General features: G+C 38.9%; 1 pseudogene; it reads right to left on the bottom strand.

The window, feature by feature from the left end:
• Positions 1–17,646: 17,646 nt before the first annotated feature.
• Positions 17,647–19,565, bottom strand: LOC145531455 (cytochrome P450 2C9-like; annotated as a pseudogene).
• Between the last annotated feature and the right edge of the window lie 7,187 nt (positions 19,566–26,752).

The raw sequence follows: 26,752 nt of genomic DNA on the forward strand, positions 1-26,752 counted from the left end.
TCACTCTGTATAATGGGCTCCAGTTTCATCCATCTCAGTAGAACCGATTCAAATGTATTTTTTTTAATGGCTGAGTAATATTCCATTGTGTATATGTACCACAGCTTCCTTATCCATTCGTCTGCTGATGGACATCTAGGTTGCTTCCATGTCCTGGCTATTGTAAACAGTGCTGCGATGAACATTGGGGTACATGCGTCTCTTTCAATTCTGGTTTCCTCGGTGTATATGCCCAGCAGTGGGATTGCTGGGTCATACGGCAGTTCTATTCCCAGTTTTTTAAGGAATCTCCACACCGTTCTCCATAGTGGCTGTACTAGTTTGCATTCCCACCAACAGTGTAAGAGGGTTCCCTTTTCTCCACACCCTCTCCAGCATTTATTGCTTGTAGACTTTTGGATAGCAGCCATTCTGACTGGTGTGAAATGATACCTCATTGTGGTTTTGATTTGCTGATATTCTTAACATCTAACTGTAGGATGTTTCCAAGAATCAGGAGAGGAGTGGGGCCCGGGGGGAGCTTCCCTTTCCCAGAGCTCTGTTTCCAGAGTGAGAGGAGAAGCAGACAGGAGAGACAGAGCACCAGGACCACAGTCAGATCCATTGATGCCTTCTCTTCTTACTCAGATGACTGTCAGCATGAAGTCTAAAGCTTTTATAATAGTACCTGTTAATTCAACCTTGGTCTCTCCCATATAAACAAGCCAATCAGTTATATCCACTTTGCACTCTATCCTGAGTAGATGTTACCCCACTGATAAAAATCAAAATAAGCTGTCTTTTAGTCTTGTTTTCCCTGTGTCCAGTGACCACTCTGGAGATTCTGGTTTAATCACAGTACCTGCTGTTCCAGTTATAATTTTACAAAGTGGTTCCATTATGCAGCCAAGATTGAGAACCACTGAAATAAAAAATCTAATGACAAAAAGGGCTTGAAATTCTGGATTCAAATCAGTGACCAGCTGGGAATGTTTCACTTTGAGGACAATCACTGTAATATATACCTTCTTTATTTAAAAAGAATGCTCTATCTAATGCTAGCATATTTTGTCCTTGAAAATGAAAGACTTCAAAGTGTTTGACTGCATTGTACTAACATTGCACTTGTGGCTGTTTAGTGACTAAGTCGTGTCCAACTCTTTGTGCCCCATGGACTGTAGCCTGCCAGGCTCCTCTGTCCATGGGATTTCCCAGGCAAGAATACTGAAGTGGGTTGCCATTTCCTTCTCCAGGGGATCTTCCTGACCCAAGGATCGAACCCACCTCTCCTACATTGGCAGGTGGATTCTTTACTATGGAGCTCCCACAGAAACCCAACATTACAGTTACCTATTTAAAAAATAGTTAATGATGATATATTTAAGAAAATCAAAATGGAGTAACTGTGGGCAGTCATTGTGGATGTGATTTCAGACATGTTCCTGCATCACTGACTACTTCAATTCTGAACTGTGTCAAACTCAAGTACTCTACCAGCCATTTTCAAAATGATATATACTAATAGCTAACTGCAAGTTTATAGTTTCAAAATTGCCTGCTTCACAACTATTTAATCACTTCAAACACAACCAACCTTTGCTTAACAAGTATCTTTACATCTTCCCATCTCCAACGCTAATTCTTTTTTTTCTTTCTTGGCTTAAGACAACACTAATTTATTATCCTACAATTCTAGAGATCACAAGTCTGAAAGTTAAGGTGTTGACAGGGCTTCACTCCTCCTGGAGGCTCTCGGGAGAATCCATTTCCTTACCTTTTCCAGTTTCTGGAGGCCACCTGCATTCCTCAGCTCACACCACCTCCTCCATTGCCAAGGTCAACAGCACAGCATCTTCATAGCTCTTTGATCCTCTTGACCTCCTCCTACAAGGACTCTTACAATTCCACTGGGCATATCGGGTAATCCAGGATGATTTTCTATTCTCAAGATCCTTACTTTTTAAAATTTTAATTTTTTTGTACAATTATTAAAGGTTGCTTTCCATTAACAGTTATTACAAAATATCCGATTCTAATTTTTAACACAATTTGTCATTTTTGCCCTTATAAACTTCCTCATTTTGTAGTGTGGAAGAATACAGCTTAAGTGCTTCCTGAATATGTGTCTTCTGAGCAGCAGTCCTAACAAATCCCAAATAAACACCTCTTGATTTCAACCAGATCTCCATTCTGGAAAATCATGGTTAACAATAACATAATTCAAGCATCCTGAATGACCAAAGACATATAAAGTAGTTGTCTAGGTAAATCAACATGACTTTTACCTAGAAATCCCAGGACTACCTCAGCAAAACAAACGCTGGAAGGTAGAGATGGTAAATTTGTGTTTTTCAAATGGGGGAAAGGGAGATTCCGGGTAAAGAAGACAATCACCCAGTGTCACAAGGCTCATAATAAATAAAATTAGGATTTAAACTGAAATTTTCTGATGCCCATTGTGATGCTGTCTCATATATACCACAGCTGCCTCAGGAACAATTTTAGAGAAAAAAAAAAGCCAAACACCCTAAAATGGTACTCTGAATATGCACCCCACTGACAGTTCACAAAACAACAGGCATCACAGTAAATACATCTCCCTGGACTCCAAGGTGAAAAGGATCATAGATTCTCAAGTGGAGAAATGTTAAAAAGGTACTCTCCCCTCCTCATCAACAAAGAGGTAAAACTTGCTCAGGCAATAGAAGGAAGAACCAATCTCAAGAATTTATATAGAAGGCCTGAGAAACTGTGGCTTAAGCCTCCCAGTTGCTTCCAAACCCAAATGCTTTGTTGCCCTTTGGAGTCTGACTTTGTCAGAAATCATGAAATAAAGGGGGCTTCTCCTGTGGCTCATCAGTAAAGAATCTTCCTACAATGCAGGAAATGCAGCAGGAGCTGCAGGTTTGAACTCTGGGTCAGAAAGATCTCCTGTAGAAGGAAATAGCAACCCATTCCAGGATTTCTTGTCTGGACAATGCCTTGGACAGAGGAACCTGGTGGGCTACAGTCCATGAGGTCACAAAAGAATTGGACACAACCGAGCATCTAAACAACAACAATGCAATAAAGTTTGCACAGTAGCAAACCAAAACTTTAGAAAATGAAGACCTGATTGATATAAGAATCAGGACTTGCAATCAAGACATGGCAGTTGTTAGGACTGCAGCCCAAGAGACACAGATTCATTAAGCAACTGAATCACATTTCACTAGACTACAAAAAGGTAGAGGCTTATAAAGGCAAAACTCACAACATTACGTGAATTTTTTGTCAAGAATCATAGTTGGACATGGCAAGTAAGAGCTCCTGTTAAGTAAGCAATGGTTGGGGTCCAAAATTGTTGCATTGTTAAAAGGGGAGACCTTGAGAACATAAGACTGCAACTGTCAGGTGTTTCTCTGAGTAGGGCTGATCCTGTCCTTGGGTCTCGTACAGGTCAGAGAAACATCAAGTTCTCAGAGATGCGGAGATAAGCTTGAGACTAGATCCTCAATGGCCTCCTGACTTCATTTTTTGTATGTCTGAACTGTGATTACTCCATTATAATTTCAATTTGTCATCAGGAGCAAGGAAGAGAGATTTTACACAGAACAACAGGTGTGGATTCATTGGAGGATCAGAGGCATGGACTTCATTAAACAGACCCACAGCACAGAACCACCAGTACACGCAGACCCAAACAGGAGATGAGAGTTAGTGGTCATGAAGATCTAAATATCACTGGAAAGGTAAAAATCACTAGATCACTAATGGCAGTGTTTTACAACCACATGTTCTACAAAGATATCATATATGTTTAAATTGATTAGTGCAGTTATTTCTAAGATCTTTTAGTAGGGAGAAGTAAATTTTTGTCGAGACCTAATTACAAAATGTTTTATCCCTCATGTTTGCATGGATTCATGTTTTATTCACCATGTAAGAGAAGATTTTCACACCTATGATATCTCTTTATTCTTTCAGTTACCTTTGCCTGAGTCCTTTGGACTGCAAGGAGATCAAACTAGTCAGTTCTAAAGGAAATCAACCCTGAATACTCATTGAAAGAGCTGATGCTGAAGCTGAAGCTGAAGCTCCAATATTTTGGCCATCTGATGTGAAGGGCTGACTCATTGGAAAAGACCCTGATGCTGGGAAAGATTGAGGGTAGGAGGAGATGGGGGCAACAGAGGATGAGATGGTTGGATGACATCATTGACTCAATGGACATGCATATGAGCAAGTTTCAGGAGACAGTGAAGGACAGGGAAGGCTGGCATGCTGAAGTCCATGGGATCTCAAAGAATCAGACACGACTGAGTGACTGAATAACAACAAAAGTAAAACTATTTCCATTTGGGGGTTGAAGAAACTGGGCCTTGGAGATTCAGTTCTTGTGCCAAGGACACAGTATCTGTATGTGGTAGAGCTGAGACTGGAACCCACATCTTCTGAGTCATGTGTTCAGTTCAGTTCAGTTCATTTGCTGAGTCGTGTCCGACTCTTTGTGACCCCACGAACCACAGCACGCCAGGCCTCCTTGTCCATCACCAACTCCCGGAGTTTACCCAAACCCATGTCCATTGAGTCGGTGATGCCATCCAACCATCTCATCCTCTGTCGTCCCCTTCTCCTCCTGCCTTCAATCTTTCCCAGCATCAGGGTCTTTTCAAATGAGTCAGCTCTTCACATCAAGTGGCCAAAGTATTGGAGTTTCAGCTTCATCATCAGTCCTTCCAATGAACACCCAGGACTGATCTCCTTTAGGATGGACTGGTTGGATCTTCTTGCAGTCCAAGGGACTCTCAAGAATCTCCTCCAACACCATAGTTCAAAAGCATCAATTCTTCGACGCTCAGCTTTCTTTATAGTCCAACTCTCACATCCATACACGACCACTGGAAAAACCATAGCCTTGACTAGACGGATCTTTGCTGACAAAGTAATGTCTCAGCTTTTTAATATGCTGTCTAGGTTGGTCATAACTTTTCTTCCAAGGAGTAAGCGTCTTTTAATTTCATGGCTGCAATCACCATCTGCAGTGATTTTGGAGCCCAGAAAAATAAAGTCAGCCACTGTTTCCCCACAAGCAAGCATTCAGTTCACCAGGGTCACCACATACTGAGTATGAACCTTGATTCAATATTTTGTGACTCATCCCAGTCAATAAATTTCCAAATATATTTTTTCGTTTAATAATTACTGCACCGGTTGACTAAAATGGTAGCCAGAAAAGTTTAGTTTTGTAACCGGTAAACTTGATTGAGTCTAACACTCAGAGTAGCTCTTATTTACAACAAAGAGAAGCAGTAATTTGCTGCCTAACTTACGTAGCTCTAAACTCTAAAAGAACTGAACAGGTTATTGTGGGTGAAATGAATTTGGTCACTTTCTTTAGAGCTGCCCTTTTATTCCTTGAGAGATCAGTGTGTCTGCTTTGATTCATTTTCCTTCTGTTAAAGCTTGCTGCTTTTTATAGAGTGAGAGAGTCAAGGATAATTTAAAGATTGAAGGAATCTCTGAGATCAGTTAGTCCAATCTTTCTTTCTTCTGATCAGCAATTTAGTGGCAGTGGATAAGGTGTCCTCACTGCATTAGTACAAGGCCATGGGTTAGAATCCTAGTTTTCCAACTCCCAGTTCAGTGACATCACACATCAGTAGCATTCTTGTTGCTGTCCAAACGATTAGGAGAGCATCAGCATTAAGCTCCCCACTATCATAAAGTAATACAAACTTCAGGCTGACTAGAACTGTGGATTTGGATTATTCTTTTTAATTAATAGAATTTATTTTTATTTGAAGCCTATAGTTAATTCCAATATTATATCTTTCAGGTGTACAACATAGTGATTCAATATTTTTACAAATTATGTTCCATTGAATGTTATTAAAAGATCATTGCCATAACTGCCTGTGCTTTACAATACAGTCTTATTGCTTATCTATTTTATACAGAGTAGTTAGTATCTTTTAATATCATATCCCTAACTTGCCACTCCTCTTCCTTCTCTTCTTTGGTAACCAGTAGTTTGTTTTATATATCTCTGAGTCTGTTTCTGCTTTATATATATAGACATTTGTATTATTTTTTGGATTTCACATATAAGTGATATAATACAGTATTTTTCTTTCTCTTATTTAAGCAAGCATAATATTCTCTAGGAACATTCACTTTGCTTCAATTGGTAAAATTGCATTATTTTTATGGCTGAGTAATATTCCACTGTGTTTGTACCACATCTTCTTTATCCACTTGTCTGTTGATGGACACTTGGCTTGCTTCCATACTGAAGGCTGTTGCTGAACCATGAAAGACACCAGGATTCTTGACCTCCGGAGGAAAAGAATTCAATCCAGGGCCAGAGACAAGGCTTGATCACTCAGAGCTTTTGTGTAATAAAGTTCTATTAAACTATAAAAGAGAAGAGAAAGCTTCTGACATAGACATCAGAAGGGGGCAGAAAGACTGCTCCCTCACTAGTGTTAGCAATAGAGTTATATACTTTTAATTAGTTATTACGGTGAATCAAAAGAATGTCTGGAGGTTGTAAAGAACTTACTAGACCCACTCCCATAATTTATATTTTAAGATAACAGATTAGCCAGAAGGTTTTTTTCCAGAAACTGTCCTCAAGCAGGATACATTATTGTTATATAATCCTAAGGAGTGTATAGGAAAAAAAGTTTGTCCTTTCTTCCTCCTTGAGAATTCCAGATCCCTCTCTCCGTGGGGACCCCTGGACCTCTTATCAATCTGCCTAGGAATTGACTCAATACCTTGACTTGTAAGTAGTGCTGCTATGAACACTGAAGTGGAGCTATCTCTTTGAATTAGGGTTTTCATTTTCCTTGGCTATACACCCAGGAGTGGAATTGCTGGATCATATGGTAGTTCTATTTTTAGTTTTTTGAGACAACTCCTTATTGTTTTCTATAGTGCCTGCACCAATTTACATTCCCACCAATAGTGTTCAAGAGTTCTCTTTTCTCCTCATCCTCTCCAACATTTGTTATTTGTGGCCTTTTTGATGACAGCCATTCTGAGGGGTGAGGTGATTCCTGTGGTTTTGATTTGCATCTTTCTGATGATTAGCAATGTTGAATATCTTTTCATGTGCCTGGTAGCCATCAATATGTCTTTTTTTAAAAAGCCTATTCATATCTTCCTCCGTTTTTAATAGAGTTGCTTGCTTGACATTGAGTTGTATGAGTTGTTTATGTATTTTGGATATTAACCCCATTAAATGTATTATTTGTAAATATTTTCTCTTATTCTAAAGGTTGTCTTTTTGCTGACTTCCTCTGCTGTACAAAGTTTTTAATTTTAATTAAGTTCCATTTGTTTATTTTTGCTTTTATTTCTTTCGCCTTAAGAGACCAACCCAAAAGAAATTATTGCTACAATTTATGTCAAAGAGTGTTCTATGTTTTCTTCTAGGAGTTTCATGGTTTCTGATCTTACATTTAGGTCTTTCATCCATTTGAGGTTTCTTTTGTTTATGGTGTAAGTAAATGTTCTAATTTCATTACTTTACGTGTAGCACCATGTTTTCCCAGCACCACTTATTGAAGAGACTCTCTTTTCACTTTTGTAAACTCTTGCCTCCTTTGTCATAGATTAACTGACCATATGTGCTTGAGTTTATTTCTGAGCTCTCTATTCTGTTCCATTGCTCTGTCTGTGCTTACACCAGTACCATGCTATTTTGATCAGCGTAGCCTTGTAGTATGGTTTGAAGTCTGGAAGAGTAATACCTCTGGCTTTATTCTTTATTCTCAGGACTGCTTTGGCAATTCATGGTCCTTCATAGTTCTACATGAAGCTTAGGATTGTTACAGTTTTGTGAAAAATGTCAAGGGTATTTTGATAAGTGAAGTTGCTCAGTCGTGTCCAACTCTTTGCAACCCCATGGACTGTAGCCTACCAGGCTGCTCTGTCCGTGGAATTTTCTGGCAAGAGTACTGGAGTGGGTTCCCATTTCCTTCTCCAGGGGATATTCCCAACCCAGGGATCGAAACTCACCATGTGTCCCTCATTGCAGGCAGACACTTTACCATCTGAGCCACCCGAGAGGCCTGGTATTTTGATAGGGATTGCATTAAATCCAGAGATGGCTTTGGGTGGTATGAACATTTTAACAATATTTTCTGCCAGTCCAATAGCTTCATAGTATAGTTTGAGATCAGGAAGTAGAATGCCTCTGGCTTTTTTCTTCTTTCTCAGGATTGCTTTGGCTATTCAGGCTCTTTTTAGTTAGTTCAGTCACTCAGTCGTGTCTGACTCTTTGCGGCCCCATGGACTGCAGCACGCCAGGCTTCTCTGTCCACCACCAACTCCCAGAGCTTGCTCAAACCCATACTTCATGTAGGCTGTTTTTGCTTACATACAAATTTTAGCATGGCCTCCCTATTTCTGTAGAAAATGTAATTGGAATTTTGATAGGGACTGCGGTGAGACAGCTTCGGATAGTTATGGATATTTTAACAATTTTAATGCTTCTGATCTATGAACACAAGATATCTGTTTGTGTCTTCTTCCCTTTCTCTTAACCAAGTCTTTTACTTCTGATTGTATAGATCTTTCACTTCCACCATTAAATTTATTCCTGTGTATTTTATTGTTTTTTATGCTATTGTGAATGAGGTAATTTTCCCTATTTCTTTGTCAGACGTTTCACTGTTAGTGTAAAGAGATGCAACTATTTCTTTTGTTGATTTTATATCCTGCAACTTTACTGAATTCATTGATTAGCTCTGAGAGTGTTTTGTTGAGTCTGGGAGTTTCTATATATAAAATGATATCACTTGCAAATAACACCACTACCTCACAGCAATACATGTTCTGTATTTTTCTATATATTTGGCCTTCACAGAATGTCCTTCTCCTCCTTATACTATTATGTTGTTGTTTATGGTGCTTTCACTGCAGATTGAAGAACGCCCCCTAGCATTTCTTGTAAAGCAGTTTGAGCGATGAGGAATGTTCTTAGCTTTGTTTTGGGGAGAAAGCTTTAGCTCTCATTTTTTTAGACAATATTGATGAGTATAGGTTCTTTGTTGGTGAGTTGTTTTTTTTTTCTTTCATTTCTTTGAACTATTTTCTCATTCTCTTCTGAAAGGGTTCTGCAATATTCTGGTAGTACTGAAAGGGCACACTTGTCTGTGACAAATCGCTTTCTCTTGCTGCTTTCAAAATTCTTTCATAATTTACTTTTGACAATTTGATTATATTGTGTCTCAGTGTAGATTTCTTTTTATTTGAGGTTCTTTTATAAGCCCAGTATATTTCCATCCACTTCCTTTTCAGATGTAGGACGTTTTCTGTCATTGTTACTTTGAATAAGCTTTCTAGTCCTTTCCCTTTCTCTCTTCCCCTTCTAGGATTTCTGCTCTTAATATATTGGTCATTTCACAATGTTCCATAAATCTTTTAGGCTTTCTTTTTCTTTTTCCTTCTTCTTTCTTCTCATTCTCCTGGTTGAATAATTTCCAGTGATCTATATTTGAGTTAACTAACAATTTCTTCTGCCTGCTCTAGTCTGTTCTGAACCCTTTAATGATGTCTTAGGTTTAGTCATTATATTCTTCATCTCTCTGATTTCTGCTTGGTGCCTTCCCATTGTCTTTTTCTTGAAATTTCTGCTTCATTTCTTTATTGTTCTCATGAATCCAGTAATGATGTTTATGACTGCTGTTTTGAATTATCTTTCACTTAAATCATGTATTTCCTCTTACTTCATTTTCCTTGACTCTGCATTGCTTTCTGGACTTTGGACAAATAGTCACACTCATTGTCTTCATTGACTAGTCTCATGCAGGAGAACCTCATCAATCAGTTCATTCAAAGATTGTGACGGTCTCTAAAATTTGCTGGCTAGTCCAGCCTGCTTCTTCTGTTCTGTTCATTGTCTGTTATCAAGAGTATGCTGAGTTCTGTCAGTGTTCTAAAACAAGCAACACAGAAGCTAGTTCCTCATGCAACTGCCCCCAAAATTGTAAATGGAAGGCCAGATGTGAATGCCAACTCCTTTGCTCCTCAGAGACAATCTGGGAGCTGGGGATGGAGGTGGGAGTTCATGCTCAATTATATGGCACTTTGTAGAGGTTCATAAGAAAGACCCTGATGCTAGGAAAGATTGAGTGCAAGAGGAGAAGAGGATGACAGAGGATGAGATGGTTGGATGGCATCACCGACTTGATGGACATAAGTTTGGGTAAACTCCGGGAGTTGGTGATGGACAGGAAGGCCTGGCATGCTGTGGTTCATGGGGTTGCAAGAGTCGGACATGACTGAGTGACTGAAATGAACTGAAGAGGTTGATAGTTATGACAAGAGTGTATTTCTGCTGTTCTTTCTGGCTTTGATGTAACTAGATTCATGTCCACTAAGGTAGAGAAATCTTTCAACTAGGTTCTGGATATTTTTACAAAGAAAATTGATCCATGTGCTGCTCTGAATCAATGTGGCCACTGAGGGAAGGAAAGTTCAGAGTTTCCTATTATGGCAGGTTACTAATGTTATACCCTCTTGGGTGAGTTTCAGCAGATTGCATACTTAAGGAACTGACCCATTTCAATTAATTTATCAAGTCGGTGGACATAGAGCTGTTCAAAATACTTCCTTTATTATGCTTTCAATATCCATGGCATCAAAGAGATGGCCCCTATTTAAATAACAACTTGTGATATTTGTGTCCTCTCTCTTTTTGGAGGGAGACTGATTAAGGTAATTTCTTGTACACAATCTCAATGATTTCTGTTTTGATTTTCAATTGTGGGTCACTATGTCTTATTTTAAACTGAATTCTCACTATCACTGATCTTAATATTCCCTACATATGAAGCTGCTCTTGAAAACATTATGTCTCACTTTTAAAACCAAACCCCAAATAACTCTAGACAACATGCATCCAAGGGAGATTTTCTGCTCTCATTCCCCTGTCTTTCTCTGTGCATATCATTATAAGGAACAGCATGACGTATTTGCCTTTTTTTTCCTTTCTTACTTGCAATATGCCAAAAGAAGGAAAACCTGAGAAGTGGCTTGTCAAATTCTGCTTTTTATTAGAAACATACACTGGAGAACTAGGTCTCACTGGCACACACTAATCATTTTGCTCTACTTTGCACTGACTACATGATACTATATACATAGTACTAGTTAATATTAGATACATATTAGGATATGTGATGACCAATACAAATGCTACAGCCAGGATATGAAGAATAGCAGATATGTTTCTGTGGTGAAACTGTGCAGGGAATGAGAAGAGGTCAGAGAATGTATTCTCAGGAAAGATTAACAGGACACTGGTGAATGATGCCCCTGAGGAGAGGGAGTTGAAGACAACATCACTGAGGAAGCTGGATGATCTAACATTCTTCACACAGGAATGAAGCAAAGCTGGTAAGGAGGTGGCATAGTAGCTATCCCAGTAATAGCTGGGGTGGCGTCAATGTCCTTTGGGTCAACCACAGATTTCAAGATAAATTTTTGAAAAATTGTGGTCAGGAATAAAAACAGCTCCATGCAGGCCAGGCCCTCTCCAACACAAATCTGTTTTCCTGAAAATAAGAGAGTACATATTCCTTGAACACCGTGTTTCTCGCTGTCAGAAAGAGACCATGCAGTAACTTTTTGATGAATATTTGAATGGATGGATGGAAGGCAGATCACTAGGAGACAGGTGGACAAAGGGTATATACACATGCTATCCATTTAACATCTAATCTTAACTGGTATCCTTCTTTCAGCAGATATTTATTGAGTATCAGCACTATATCACATACTTCATTAAGTGTATTATAATGCCAATTTGAAATTTTCAAGTTTCTGTCAATTTTTTCTAGAAATATTCATACATTGGTCGTATTTTTGTTCCTAGTGTGATGGTCCAATATCTTCCTTTTCATTTTTCAAAGCCTCTGTTCTCTGCTGTAAGTATATCAAATCTACTTTAACCTTGAAGATTTAAAGTTTTATAACACAGAGTTTATTTAGTCTAAGATGCACTTCTCTTATATTTTCAGAATGTAGTTTAAACTTTATTTCTGAATTTGAAAGAACTGGGTCACCGTTCCAAAGCTCCAGTAATCTAGCCCAATGATGAGGATGTATCATGGGAAGGGAAGGTTTAGGAGCACTGGGATTGCTGTCCCTCATCATGGACCAAGAGCATTTCGGCCAGGCCCAGAGTGGGTACTATGGAAGCTCCAAAGGATGCCCAAAGGCACCTTGTCCTCTGAAGTAATGAAGAAAATAAATTTGTGTTACCTGCTAAGAAAGCCATGAAATAGTCTTTCTTCCTAAAGTTGCCATTCTCATCCAGGAAGTGGCCAGGGTCAGATACCTCTGGGTTGGGGAATTCTTTGTCATCATGCAGCACAGAAGTCAGTGATGTTAATGTATCTGTGCCCTGGAAAGAACAGACGAAGATAAACTAACCTATGAAGAAGTCACAGAGCTAGAAGAACTGCTGAAAATCATTTAGTCCAATCTTAGGATCAATAGATGACTAATTTTGGGCTGAAAGAAGGACAGTGGCATTTTCAATCAGACAGAACAAGTAATAAACAAGGATAAGTTTAAGACAAATGGCAGTGATGCTGCGAAAATGGACCTCAAAGGCATCTGAAATACTCAGCACATGGGTCTTAGAACTTACGAATCCAATCTGCTTATCACCACATTTGGACACTGGTGTCTGACCCCATCAGCTTATTTTTTTTTATCATTTCAGTTTTCACTCATTTCATGTGTGGATTATGTCTCTACTATGTTTGAAATGTCTCAAATTATCTATTTGTATGGCTTTTGTAAGTAGGCATTTGATTAATATAAAATAACCTATTCAATGATAATAAAGTAAATACAATAACAAATATTATTGTGCCGGGAGCCAACTCACGAGATCCCACCCATGACAGAGTCATGAGGAGAAGACCTGACGAGCAGAGCAACTCAGGCCTCAGGGATTCTCGGGAGGCTGCCTCAGCGCTCACCTTAAAGATGATATCTTTCTAATAAACCTCTTCTTATTTTCTGTGACTTAGGTAAAAGACCTTTCCTGATCTCTTCCTAAATAGATCAATCTGAAACCTTAATTGACAGAGCCCCCAAACAGTGGCACCCTATAAGATTATCTAGGATATAGAGTATTTTAATCTAAACTCCTCTTGCTAGCATATTAGTTTGTTTGATAAATATGCCTGTGCCTTTGGAGCTAATGTGCATGACTGCTCCTTAACAATAAAACAGCATTGAGAGCCTCTGCACAAAAAGCCCCAATGGGCACAGAACCCTTCGTAGGAAAAAAGGCTTGTTAGGAAATATAAGAAATATTGCTTTATGAAACTGTTACTTAGTCTATATTTACTCACTATGTTTTTACTCTTAACATATTTAGCCTATATAACAAAAACATAATAGTTAGAAATTTATATAAATAAAAGTTTAGCTTTAATACAAATAATAAGACAATTGTTGTTTTAACTGATGATTCTTACTTAGAGCTGACCTTCAGCTTGCTGTTCTATGACTTTATGGAACCACATTCTTTTCTGTTAAGCTCAAGGCGTAGAATAAATTGTTGAAAACAGGTTTTACCTTAAAACTTTCTATTGATGAATTCTTTCCTGCTGTGCCTGATGCAAAAATGTTCTGACCAATCAACCCGTGTCAATGGAGAGTCAAGAGATGTTAGCAGGCCCCCAGGCCAGAAGATGATGTAAACAAAATGAGTCTTTTTGTAACTAAAGACATGCAAACGGTTTCGATGAGGGTCAAAACTGCTGGCCCATTAAGCTGAATTGGTTTGCCCATTAAGCTGAATTGGTATGACTCTATACTTTACATTTGTTTCTATGTACCACTAAAAATATAAAAGCTGTCTTAAAAACAATAAAGTTGGTAGACACTTGGAAACGCTAAGACTCACTGTGCCTTCTCATTCGCATCACTGACGCCGTCCATCCTGAGGGAACTCTGGACCAGCTGGAGCTGGACTCCGACATTATTGTTTACCATTGCCAAACAGATTGTTTGTCTTTATTTAAAAATATAGTGTTTGACTTCATTACAGATTAATCCCAGATATGAAACACAGGAAGGATGGTAAAATTAGAAGAATCATTTCACAACAATTCAACATAGGATCATTAATTTAAGCAAGTTTTATCTATTAATGCTAAAACTATTGGTTAAACAACTGAGAAGCATGATACAAACCCATACAGTACCATGCAATTTTTTATTAATTAAATGTGCAAAAAAGGACCTGTGTCATGGAGTAATCTGGCAGATACTACTTTATCATGTGAACAACATTGCATAACCAATAATGGGATAACTGACATATGTGCCTGCACCTCCCCAATGAATTTCAGTGGGAAACACAAAGCACCCATATACTTAAAGTGGTAACTGGAATCTATGTCCAGAAAACAATCACATAAAACCAGCCTGAGGAATATCTTACGTGATTACTAAACTGAACTCTACAAAGTAAAAGGTACTAAAAGAAAACAAACAGGAAAAAGAGAACTGATAACAGGAGAGAAATGGAGAACAGGGAAAATACAACCAAATCATAGGCTTGTTTCTGGGCTGGACATTGATTTGCAAAAAAAAAAAAAAGTATAAAGCTTATTCCATGAAAACTGTGAAATTTTCAATATAGGCTGTACACTAGATAATAGTATTCTATCAATGATAACTGTTAAGTATAACTGCTATTATTCCTCTGCATACAAAAATCACTGTTTTGAGCTATACATACTGAAGCAGGGAAGTATGAATGAGTAGATGGATAGATTGATAAATGAATATTTGTGGAAAATTTTTACACATTAAAGTATGGGGAAGTCATTTTAGCTTATACATAATTTAACTTGAATTTTATGTTAAATAAAACTGCCTGTTTGTGGCCTATCAAACATACACACTAATTAATTATTAAAGAAAATGTGAATTGAACAGAAATAAAGAATGTTCATGTTAAAAGTAAAGATTAAGTGCCTCCTTTCTGGGACGCCAATGTTGAAACTCTTGCAATGAGAAGACTCCTCTCTTAGGTGCCAAGGCCATACCAACTCGCTGTGCATATGCTGATAATGTTTTTTTGAAACCTTATAAGAATGTATCTCTGGCTTCCTGATGTTCATTGTTCTGACAAGGTATACAACTGTGTGGATAAACCATACCTCTCCAGAGCAGTTCCACAGAGTTATCTGAGAGATTGTCTTCTGGGCTATAGTCCTCAGTTTGGGTCAAATAAAACTCTTTTCTATTCCTATTACAGATTGTTTATTGATTATTTCTCAACACTGCAAAAGCAAGTAAACATACAAATTCACATAAAACATACATATGAACATGTTTTTAATGTTTTATGTTTAAAAAATAATTAATGCAAACTTCGGGAAATCTTCTATCCCCTAAGGTCATCATATAAAACATCTACAACCCTTTATTATTCTCTTGTATATATTTATATAAGAAATACATAAAATTTTCCTTTAAGATGCCAACAAAAGATACAAAATCCAATATTTTCATCAAATGTTGCTCAAATAATTGCATATTTCATAGAGAAATAAAGGAAGCATAAATATTACTCAGCATCATGAGTAAAAATTACCTGCATGGATCATCACCTAAATGTAAGCACTAAATTTTGAAGTTTTAGAAATAGATAAGAGTAAATTTTTCAGACCCTGTGTTGGAAAATGTTCTTTATATAAACTAAAAAGAAAAAAAAAATCCCACAAATCAATCTCACAGCATTGCAAAACATTCTTTTAGACTGTCTTACATACTAACAAATATGAACCCAGGTACAAATATAGCCTTTGTACAAACAATGACTAAGTATTTTAAATGGAAAGTAATCAAGGAAGAATAATATTTTGTGACACATGGGAATTCTATGCAATCTAAATTTCTGCTTCCATAAAGACTTGTATATAGCCCTTTTTGTTTGTTTAATATGTCCTTAACTGCTTCCAAGCTGTAATAGCAGAAGTGTACAAAAGCATACAAAAAGCATCAGACACTTCAAGGCTTCAAATTCTGAAATACTTACACCCTGGAATAACACAGAAAAAGTTTACCAACTCCTGTCTTAGACCATTCTCTCCAGTTAGCTCAGTAGCTCCAGCCTTGGGTAAAACTAATCACTCATCTAATTGGTAGAAAGATATAACAGAATCAGCCTCCCAATATTCTCATTGGAAAAGATTCTGATGATGGAAAAGACTGAAGGCAAAAGAGAATGGGTGGCAGAGGATGAGATGGTTAGATAGCAACACCAACTTAATGGACGTGAATTCAAGGAAACTGGAAGGCAGTGGAAGATATAGGAGCTTGGCATGCTGTAGTCCATGAGACTGCAGAGTCAGACATGTCTTAGCAACTGAACAACAAAGCCCAATATTATGTTTCTACACTGGGAGGGTCATGCAAAAGGGAATAGTCATCCCCAGTATATACTTGGGAATAGACGTATGACAATATAATGGTTATTTCCAAATATAGTGGATGTGAGAGATGGGCCATTCCATTTTGATTTCTAGTACATTGTTTCTCATGGACTTAGAAATAAGAGGAGAAACAAGTTTGATTAATGACTACCTTAGACTCCAACATTACAAAAGAAAAGTCTTCTCTCAGCATGTCCTTTGGCTAAAAAAAAAAAGTGGACTTGAAGTACTAACTCTTGTATCAAATTTGTGATTACTGAGACATGTCCTATAATCTCTTTGTAAAATCATCAATTCTTTCTTCTCCAAAGATTGGTATTAGTACTTGTACATTACACCAATCTCATTACACTATCAGCTGACTTTTCAACAGAAATTCTGCAGGCTAGAAGAAAGTGGCATGATACACTCAAATTTTTTTTTAATGTGATGAAAAGAAAGAACCCACGTCCAAGAATACTCTACCAGATTTATAAAGACTCAAAAATTTCACAGATAACCAAAAGCTAAACGATTTCAGCACCACCAAACCAGCTTCAAAAGAAATAGTAGAGACTTTCCTAAGGAAAAGGGAAAGGCCACAACTAGAAACAGGAAAGTTACAATGGAAAAAGCTCACTGCCAAAGGCAAACATACAGTAAAGTTATTTTTAAAAGTGCTGCATTTACAGAGAAGTCATAATTGAGAACTGCAATAAGATATACCTAAATGATTCAAACCCCTAGATGTCATTGCTATTTGCCAGAACTGTAGGCCTGGGCCCTGAAGTGACTCTCAGTCATGTCTGTGAGGCTGTATATATAAAAACTGTTCAATTAAGTGAAAACAAATATCACTGTTTCATGACCCATAAGGGTCATTCCCACCCTGTCCAGTTGCTATGGAAAAGACATTGTTCTCTAACTCTTTTAGGAAAAGACTCAAAATTATCCTTTGTGATTTCTGAATTGAACACGAAGTTCAGGCTAGAGTATTATTAAAACACATTATACCCACACTGTGTGTACCATCATGGGACAATCATATGACACACATGACAATCACAGATACACAAAAGCTCCCCTGGCTGTCTGTGCTTCACACCCTCCCCTCTCCATCTGAAGACTGACAACCACCACCCACAGGAAAGATGTGGCTGCCCTGAAATGTTGCCAAGGGCATCACCGAGAGAGCGAAAAGACTGCTAAGGTCAGAGTTACAGAATCACCCACCGCTGGTTTTTCTCAACTCCTCCACCAGGCAGTGCGCTTCCTCTTGAACGCGGTCCTCAATGCTCCTCTTCCCCATCCCAAAATTCTGCAGGGTTGTGAGGGTGAAGCTCCGAGTCTCCTTTCATCTCTTTCCAATGCTGAAAATGATTCCTACCAGGAGCGGAAGCAGAAACTAGGAGGGAGGTCCTAGGGAAGGAGGAGTGAGCCGACACTTGGGAGGCTCACAGATGGACCACCCCTACCCATTACCAACGCTGAACATGTGCAAATACATCAACCTTAGTAGCTCTTTCAAGCACTGGGAAACTGCCTCTTCCAGGAAATTCCTCTCCCACATCAATCAGAGCTTCCTTCACTGCTTCATATCCATGTAAGACCACCATGGGCTTCATGCCAAAGTATACAGTGAACATAGGGCTGTAGACCTCTGAGAGCTGGGAATGGAGATGCATGTAATAGCAAAGAACTCAATGTTTGATAATACATTGTGCCTGATGTAGAATGTATTATCATCCTACTATTATGTTTTTATTCTGCCACATAGCCTAAAATATTTCTGAATTTAATACATAAATATGGTAGAGATTGTTACACTTCCCACTTATGGATGACCTGAGATGCTGGGCCACAGCCCAAGTAACTGGTACACGGATTATGATTAATCCTCATATCAGCACTTTCAACAGGTTTATTTGCCCCATTTATAAACAAGGAAACTGAGGTCAGGGAATTCCATTTCATGTCCAGTGTCCCAGGGCTACTATATATACAGGATTCAAATCTGAAACTCTTCTTATTCACATTCTGATCCTTGAGGAGAAACATAGCAATAATTAAGGCCCACCGTTGGACCAACACCCAGCTGACTGCTTCAGAATCAGCTAATGACAGCAGTCATTAGAATTCTGATTCTGTAGCCCTCTGATGAATACTAGAAATCTGTAATTTTTAAAAATAAATTCAGATAATTCCCAGCCCAGTTTGAGATCCACTGGTATTACTAATATAGAGAGACAACATCATAGAGGCAGTGCCTGGACATACAGCATCTCATGGAAGAACAGCATCTTTCATCTTGCAGCATTCACAGGGTACAGATGGTATCTGCCTGCAAAATCCTGACTGATGACTTCTTTCTTTCAATCACTCATGCTCGTCCTGATCTCAAGTCAACTCCTTATATCAGGCACAACGGCCTTTTTCAGACAAGTTCGATTTTCCTGATCATCTGAACAAAACACCTGGCTTATATAAAATATGACTTCTGGAAGAAAATCTCAAATTACGAAACATTTCACTTCATTTATCTTCAGCCCCAAATCACAGCAAATGCCTGTGTAACAAAGAAGGGAAGCAACACTTCCAAAGTTTAATACTTTATTACTTTGATTCTACCATACAAAGAGCTAAACACACACAAAACACATTATTGTTTTCCTCTGCTTACAATAATGACATAGCTGAAAGGCAAGAAGAGTGTCAAAATCACAGGAAGTAATTTGCTCCACACTGACCTATTTTGACAGTGTGCCCCTAGTGAAATGTAGGATTTCCCAGCAAGAATACTGGAGTGGGTTGTTGTTTCCTTCTCCAGGGGATCTTCCCAACCCAGGGATCAAACCTGGATCTCCTACTTGGCAGGCAGATTCTTTATCACTGAGCCACCAGGGAAGCCCCATTAGTTTTATAATCGGGCTTAACTTACTGTGTGCAAGACACTGGAAAAGCAGAAAACCTACTTACACTGTTTAAGGATTTGCCAATGTTCTTAACATCTAATTGTAGGACGTTTCCAAAACTTGGGAGGGGAGTGGGCCCTGGGGGGAGCTTCCCTTTCCCAGAGCTCTGTTTCCAGAGTGAGTGGAGAAGCAAACAGGAGAGACAGAGCACCAGGACCACAGCCAGATCCATTGACGCCTTCTCTTCTTACTCAGAAGACTGTGAGCCTGAAACCTAAAGCTTTTATAACAGTCCCTGCTAATTCAACCTGCACCTCTCTGATATAAACAGACCATGCAGTTATATCCACTTTGCTCTCTCTTCTGAGCAGACTGCCCCAATGATAAAAATAAACTGTGCTTTAGCTTTGTTTTCTCTCTGTCCAATGATCACTCTGGAAATTGCAGTTAGGCTGGTTTAGCTGTGCTGGGATTGGGTCTAGTGGGTGGGAGAAGTCCCACTGTGCAGCTGGGATTGAGAACTATAGAAATAAATAATTTGATGCCAAAAAGGGCTCATAAATCTGAAATCAAATCAGTGACCAGTTGGGAATATTTGACTCTGAGGACAACCAATATGCCTTTTTTGCATTTGAATGCTTATCTTGTAATACTATATCCAACACTAGGATACTCTGTCCTTGAAAATGAAAGATTTTAAAATATTTCAAAGTACTGTACTCATATTACATTTGTCTATGTATAAAATAGTTAATGGTGATATATTTAAGATCATTTAAAAATCAAAATACAGTAAATATGGTTCAGGCCTCCAAATGAAGCCACACAGTCATCATGGGTATGTTCAGACATGTTCCTGCATTACTGAGAACTTGAATTCCCAACTGTGGCAAACCAAGGACTCCACCAGCCATTTCAAAACAATATCTGCTAGCAGGTGCTTGCTGCAGTTTTGTATTTTCAAAGTTTCCCACTCCCTTCACAACAATATAACTAGTTTGAACCCATCCAATTCTTGCTTACAAGCATTCTTACATCTTGTCATCTATAGTGCTAATTTCTGTCAAAACGTTTATCTATCCCTGTCATTTTTTGCCTTTATAAATTTCCCCATTTTGTAGTCTGGAAGAACACAATTTAAGTGCTTCTTGGATCTCTGTTTCTGGGCAGCAGTCCTAACAAACCCCAAACAAACACCTCTGGATTTCAACCAGCTCTACATTCTTAGAATTCTTGGTTAACACTAACCTAATTCAAACATCTTGACTGACTGAAGACATAAGTATATAATTAAATGTACATGACTTTTACCTTGAAATCCCATGTCTACCCCACCAAAATAAACATTGGAAGATAGAGATTGTAATTTTGTATCTTTCAAATGAGAGAAAGGAAGATTCAGGGTGAACAGAAATGTCCGATGTCATATAGTTCATAATTAATAAGACTAGGATTCAAACTGAGATCTTCTGATGCCCACTGTGATGCTCTCTCATATATACCACAGCTGCCTCAAGAACAATTTCAGAAAAACAAAACCAAACCCCTAAAATGTTACTCTGAATATGCACCCAACTGACTGTTCGCAAAGTAACAGGCTTCACAATAAATAGATGTCCCTGGACTCCAGGGAAAAAAAGGTAACAGATTCTCAAGGGAATAAACCAAAACTAGGGATTCTCCTCTCTCCATCACCAAACAGGTAAAACTTGCTCAGGTAACTGAGGGAAGAGCCAATCTCAAGAATTTAGGTGGAAGGTTTGAGAAATTATGGCTCAAACCTCCCAGTTACCATGAGACACAACCCTTCTGTAGGACTTCCCTGGTGGCTCAGAGGTTAAAGTGTCTGCCTCCAATGCGGGAGACCTGGGTTCGATCCCTGGGTCGGGAAGATCCCCTGGAGAAAGAAATGGCAAACCACTCCAGTATTCTTGCCTGGAGAATCCCATGGACGGAGGAGCCTGGTAGGCTACAGTCCACGGGGTCGCAAAGAGTCGGACACGACTGAGCGACTTTCCTTTCCTTATCAGATCTAATGGAATGAAGTATGCACAGTGTTAATCAAAATTCGAGAAAAGATCTGACTGAAATAAAAAACATGTTTCTGAGGGGTTTCTTAGGACTGCAGCGTGAGCGAGATAGATTCAAGAAGCAGTTGAATGGTGCTTCCATCAGACTACAAAATGAGGGAGGCTTATAAGGGTTCAAAACCTATAAAATTCCATAAATTGTCTGTTAAGAAGTATAATTGGACCTGGCAAGTAAGAGTTCCCATTAAGTATGGATCAGTTCAGTTCAGTTAAGTCGCTCAGTCGTGTCCGACTCCTTGCGACCCCATGAACTGCAGCACGCCAGGCCTCCCTGTCCCTCACCAACTCCCGGAGTTTACCCAAACCCATGTCAATCGAGTCGGTGATGCCATCCAACCATCTCATCCTCTGTTGTCTCCTTCTCCTCCTGCATAAGACACCTTGCTAAAAACTTGAAAGGGGGCATTCTTTCTGTCCCCTTCTGATGTCTATGTCAGAAGCTTTCCCTATCTCTATTATACTTTCCCTATCTCTAAGACTTTGCTATGCAAAAAGCTCCAAGTAGTCAAGCCTCGTCTGACCCCAGGTCAAAATTCTCCTCCGGAGGTCATGAATCCTGGCATAACACATGGCTTGCAGGAGGAACCTTTCAATAAGAAATGCTGATATTTTCTAGCAAGTGTGGCCAGAACAATTCTATTGGCCAGAAGTGTAGGTTTGGGCCCTGTACGTACTCTCAGATATTTCTGTGAGGCTGAACATATAAATATAGTTTAGTTAAGTGAATGCACATGTCACTTGTTTCAAGCTCCATAAGGGTATCAGGAGGTCATTCCCACCCTGTCTGGTTAACAAGTATGCCCTGTTGAAAGGCTCTGAAATAGACAACCTATATTTATGCAATGAAAAATATTGTTCTCTGACTTTTTAAGGAAATGATTTAAAACTATTCTTTGTGATTTCTGATGTGAAAACAAAGTTCAGGAGAAAGTATAATTAAATGACCTTTAAACCCACACTGTGTGCACAACCATGGGTGTACATGCAACAATCAGCATGGCCACACAAAAGCTCCCTTGGCTTCCTCTTCTTCGCACCCCTCCCTTCCAAAGAGGGGCTGCAATCATGATCTATAGGAAAGATGTGGCCACTCCTGAAATGTTCCCAAGGGCGTCACTGGAGAAGAGAGCAGTGTGTTAAGGTCAGAGTTACAGAGCATAGAATCACTCACCATTGGTTTTCCTCAACTTCTCCGCAAGGCACCAGGCTTCCTCTTGAACGCGGTCCTCAATGCTCCTCTTCTCCATCCCGAAATTCTGCAGGATCATGAGGGAGAAGTACTGGGTCTCTTTTCAATTCTTCCCATTGCTGAAAATGATTCCTACACCAGGAGAGGAAACAGAAACTAGTAGGGAAAGAGGAGTGAGCTGACAGTTGGCAGCCTTTCTGGTGGATCCAGCTCTGATGGAACATTCCTCAAATCCCTCTTTTCCATCCTCCCAACCCCTATTGCCTGGGGCTTCCCTTGTGGCTCAGCTGGTAAAGAATCCACCTGCAATGCAGGAGACCTGGGTTCGATCCCTGGGTTGGGAAGATCCCCTGGAGAAAGGAAAGGCTACCCACTCCGGTATTCTGGCCTGGAGAATTCCATGAACTGTATAGTCCATGGGTCACAAAGAGTTGGACACGACTGAGCAACTTTCAGTTTCATCCCTATTGCCAATGCAAAACATGTGCCCATGCACACCTACCATGTCCTTTTCTAGTTTCTCATTCACTGGGAAACCGTATCTTCCAGAAAACTCCTCTCCCAAATCAATCAGAGCTTCCTTCAGGGCTTCATATCCATGCAAGACCACCACGAGCTTCATGCCAAAATACACAGTGAACACAGGGCCACAGACTTTCGAGAGCTGGGAATGGAGATGCATGTAATAGCAAAAGAAGTCAATATGTGATATTATATTGCGCCTGATGCAAAATATATTATCATTCTACAATTATGTTTTTACTATTCCACATACAGCATAAAATGTTCCTGAATTTAATACATAAATATGATGGTGATGTTACAGCCTCCACTAATGAATGAACTTCAATGCCAGGAAATGGCCCAAGTAACTGGTACACAGATTACAATTAATCCTCGTATCAGCACCTTCAGCAGGCTTATTTGCCCCACTTATAAATAGGGAAACTGACGTCAAGGAATCACAATTAATTTCCAATCCCGATGGCTACTATATAGAGGATTCATATTTGAAACTCTTCTTGTTCAACTTTTGATTCTTGAACAATACATCAATCATCAAAGCCCACCTTTAAACCAGTAATCAGCTGATTGCTTCAGAGTTACATATAGAATTCTTCCCATGAGAATTTTGATTCCCTAGTCCACATGGTTGTAAAGAGTCAGACAAGCCTGAACTGACCTAGCTTGCATGCATGCACGATGAATACCACGATTATATTTTGAAGTATGGTTGATTTATAATACTGTTATAAAACTACAATAACTAGTCTCAAGAGTACTTTAAATTGATTCAATTATATATATATGATATATATTATTTTTTCAAATTCTGTTTCATTATGCTGCTGCTGCTGCTAAGTCGCTTCAGTCGTGTCCGACTCTGTGCGACCCCATAGACCGCAGCCCACCAGGCTCCGCCGTCCCTGGGATTCTCCAGGCAAGAATACTGGAGTGGGTTGCCATTTCCTTCTCCAGTGCATGAAAGGGAAAAGTGAAAGTGAAGTCGCTCAGTCGTGTCGGACTCTTAGCGACCCCATGGACTGTGGCCTACCAGGCTCCTCCATCCATGGGATTTTCCAGGCAAGAGTACTGGAGTGGGGTGCCATTGCTTTCATTATAGGCCACTACAAAATACTGAATATACTACAATTCTATATTTTAAAAAATAAGTTCAAATAATTCTAATGCCCAGACTAGTTTGAGATCCACTTGTATCACTAACACAGAAAGAGAGAAAGCATCATAGAGGTAGTGCCAGGACATGCAGCATCCCATAGAAGAACAACATCTTGCATCCTGCAGCATTCTCAAGTTACAGACAGCAGCTTCCTCCAGAATCCCAATGAATGCTGCTGCTGCCAGTCGGACTCTAACTAGGGACTTCTTTCACTGATGCCTGCAGAGTTATTTCCTTAATACCAAGCACAATGTGCTTCTTCAGAAAAGTTCTATTTTCACGGCTATCTGAACAAAACACACAGCTTACATAGTGCACATCTTCTGCAAGGAAATTTTTTATCACCAACCATTTCATTTACCAATTACCTTCAGCCCCAAATAATAGCAAATTGCTGTGAAACAAAGAAGGGAAGTAACACTCACGCTTTCGACACTTTATTATTTTGATTATATCATACAAAAAGCTATGTGTTCCTCTACTCAAAAAACACATTGCTTCTCTATTTATGACAATGACAGAGCAAGAGAAATATTTATGACAAAGCAAGAGAAATATCAAAGTTTATAGAAGTAATGTGACTTATGTTAACAGTGTGCCCATAGAAATATGTACTATTTTTCATAATAAATAAATTAATATTTATTATTGAGCTTAGTTTACTTACTGTTTGCAAGCCCCTGGTGGTAGTGGTTTAGTCACTAAGTCATGTCCAACTCATGCGACCCAATGGACTGTAGCCTGTCAGGCTCCTCTGTCCATGGGATTCTTCAGGCAAGAATACTAAAGTGGGTTGCCACTTCCTTCTCCAGGGGATCTTCCTGACCCAGGGATCGAACCCACCTCTCCTGCATTGCAGGTGGATTCTTTACCACTGAGCTACCACAGAAACCCAACATTACAGTTGTTGTTGTTCAGTCACTAAGTCATGTCTGACTCTTTTCAACACCATGGACCACAGCACACCAGGTCTCCCTGGCCTCCACTATCTCTAGGAGTTTGCTCAAGTTCATGTCCATTAAGTCGGTAATGCTATCTAAACATCTCACTCTCTTCTGCCCTCTTCTCCTTTTGCATTCAATCTTTATAGCTACCTATACATAAAATAGTTAATGATGAGATATCTAAGAAAATCAAAATGGAGTAACTGTGGGTAGTCATTGTGGATATGATTTCAGACATGTTCCTGCATCATTGACTACTGTGTCAAACTTCAGTGCTCCACCAGCCATTTTCAAAATGATATATACTTGTAGCTGCAAGTTTGTAGTTTCAAAACTGCCTGCTTCACAACTATTCAAACATTTCAAACATAACCAATCTTCGCTTAACAAGAATCTTTACATCTTGCCATCTCCAATCTTAATTTTTTTTTTCTGGCTTAAAATAACGCTAATTTATTATATTACAATTCTAGAGGTCACAAGTCTGAAAATTAAGGTGTTGACAGGGGTGCATTCCTCCTGGAGGCTCTCAGGAGAATTCATTACTTCATCTTTTCCAGTTTCTAGAGGACACTTGCATTCCTTAGCTCATGAGCATCTCCTCCTTTGTCAAGGTCAGCAGCACAGCATCTTCAAAGCTCTTTGATCCCCTTAACCTCCTCCTACAGGGACTCTTATGATTCCACTGGGTGTGCCAGGTAATCCAAGATTATTTTTCTAGTCTCAAAATACTTACTCTTTAAAATTCTTAATTTTTTGTACAATTTTTAAAGGTTACTTTCTCTTAACAGTTATTACAAAATATCCAACCCTAATTCTTGACACAATTTGCCATTTTTGCCTTTATAAACTTTCACATTTTGTAGTCTGGAAGAATACAGTTTAAGTGTTTTTTGGATCTGTGTATCCTGGGCAGCAGTCCTAACAAATCCCAAATAAACACTTCATGATTTCAACCAGATCTCCATTCTGGGAATTCATAGTTAACAATAATAAAATTCAAACCTCTTGAACAACCAAAGACAAATAAAGCAATTATATAAGTAAGTGTACATGACTTTTACCTTGAAATCTCAAATCTAAATTTGTATAATTTTTTTAGATTTCACATATAAGTGACATCATATAGTATTTTTCTTTCTCTAACTTATTTCAGTAAGCATAATACTCTTTAGGAATATTCACCTTCCTGTACTTGGCAGAATTTCATTCTTTTTATGGCTGAGTAATATTCCATTGTATATGTTTATAATATATCTTCTTTATCTGTCTGTCTGTTGATGGATCCTGGGGTGCTTCCATAACTTGACTTATAAGTAGCGCTCCTATGAACACTGGGCTGCATGTATCTCTTTGAATTACTGTTTTCATTTTCCTTGGCTATATACCCAGGGGTGGGATTGCTGGATCGTATTGTAGTTCTATTATTAGTTTTTAAACACATTCCTTACTGTTTTCCATAGTGCCTGCACCACTTTATATTCCCACCAACAGTGTACAAGAGTTCTCTTTTCT

This window comes from Giraffa tippelskirchi, chromosome 2 (assembly GCF_054371585.1).
Source record: "Giraffa tippelskirchi isolate mGirTip1 chromosome 2, T2T-mGirTip1v1.2.pri, whole genome shotgun sequence".
NCBI lineage: Eukaryota > Metazoa > Chordata > Mammalia > Artiodactyla > Giraffidae > Giraffa > Giraffa tippelskirchi.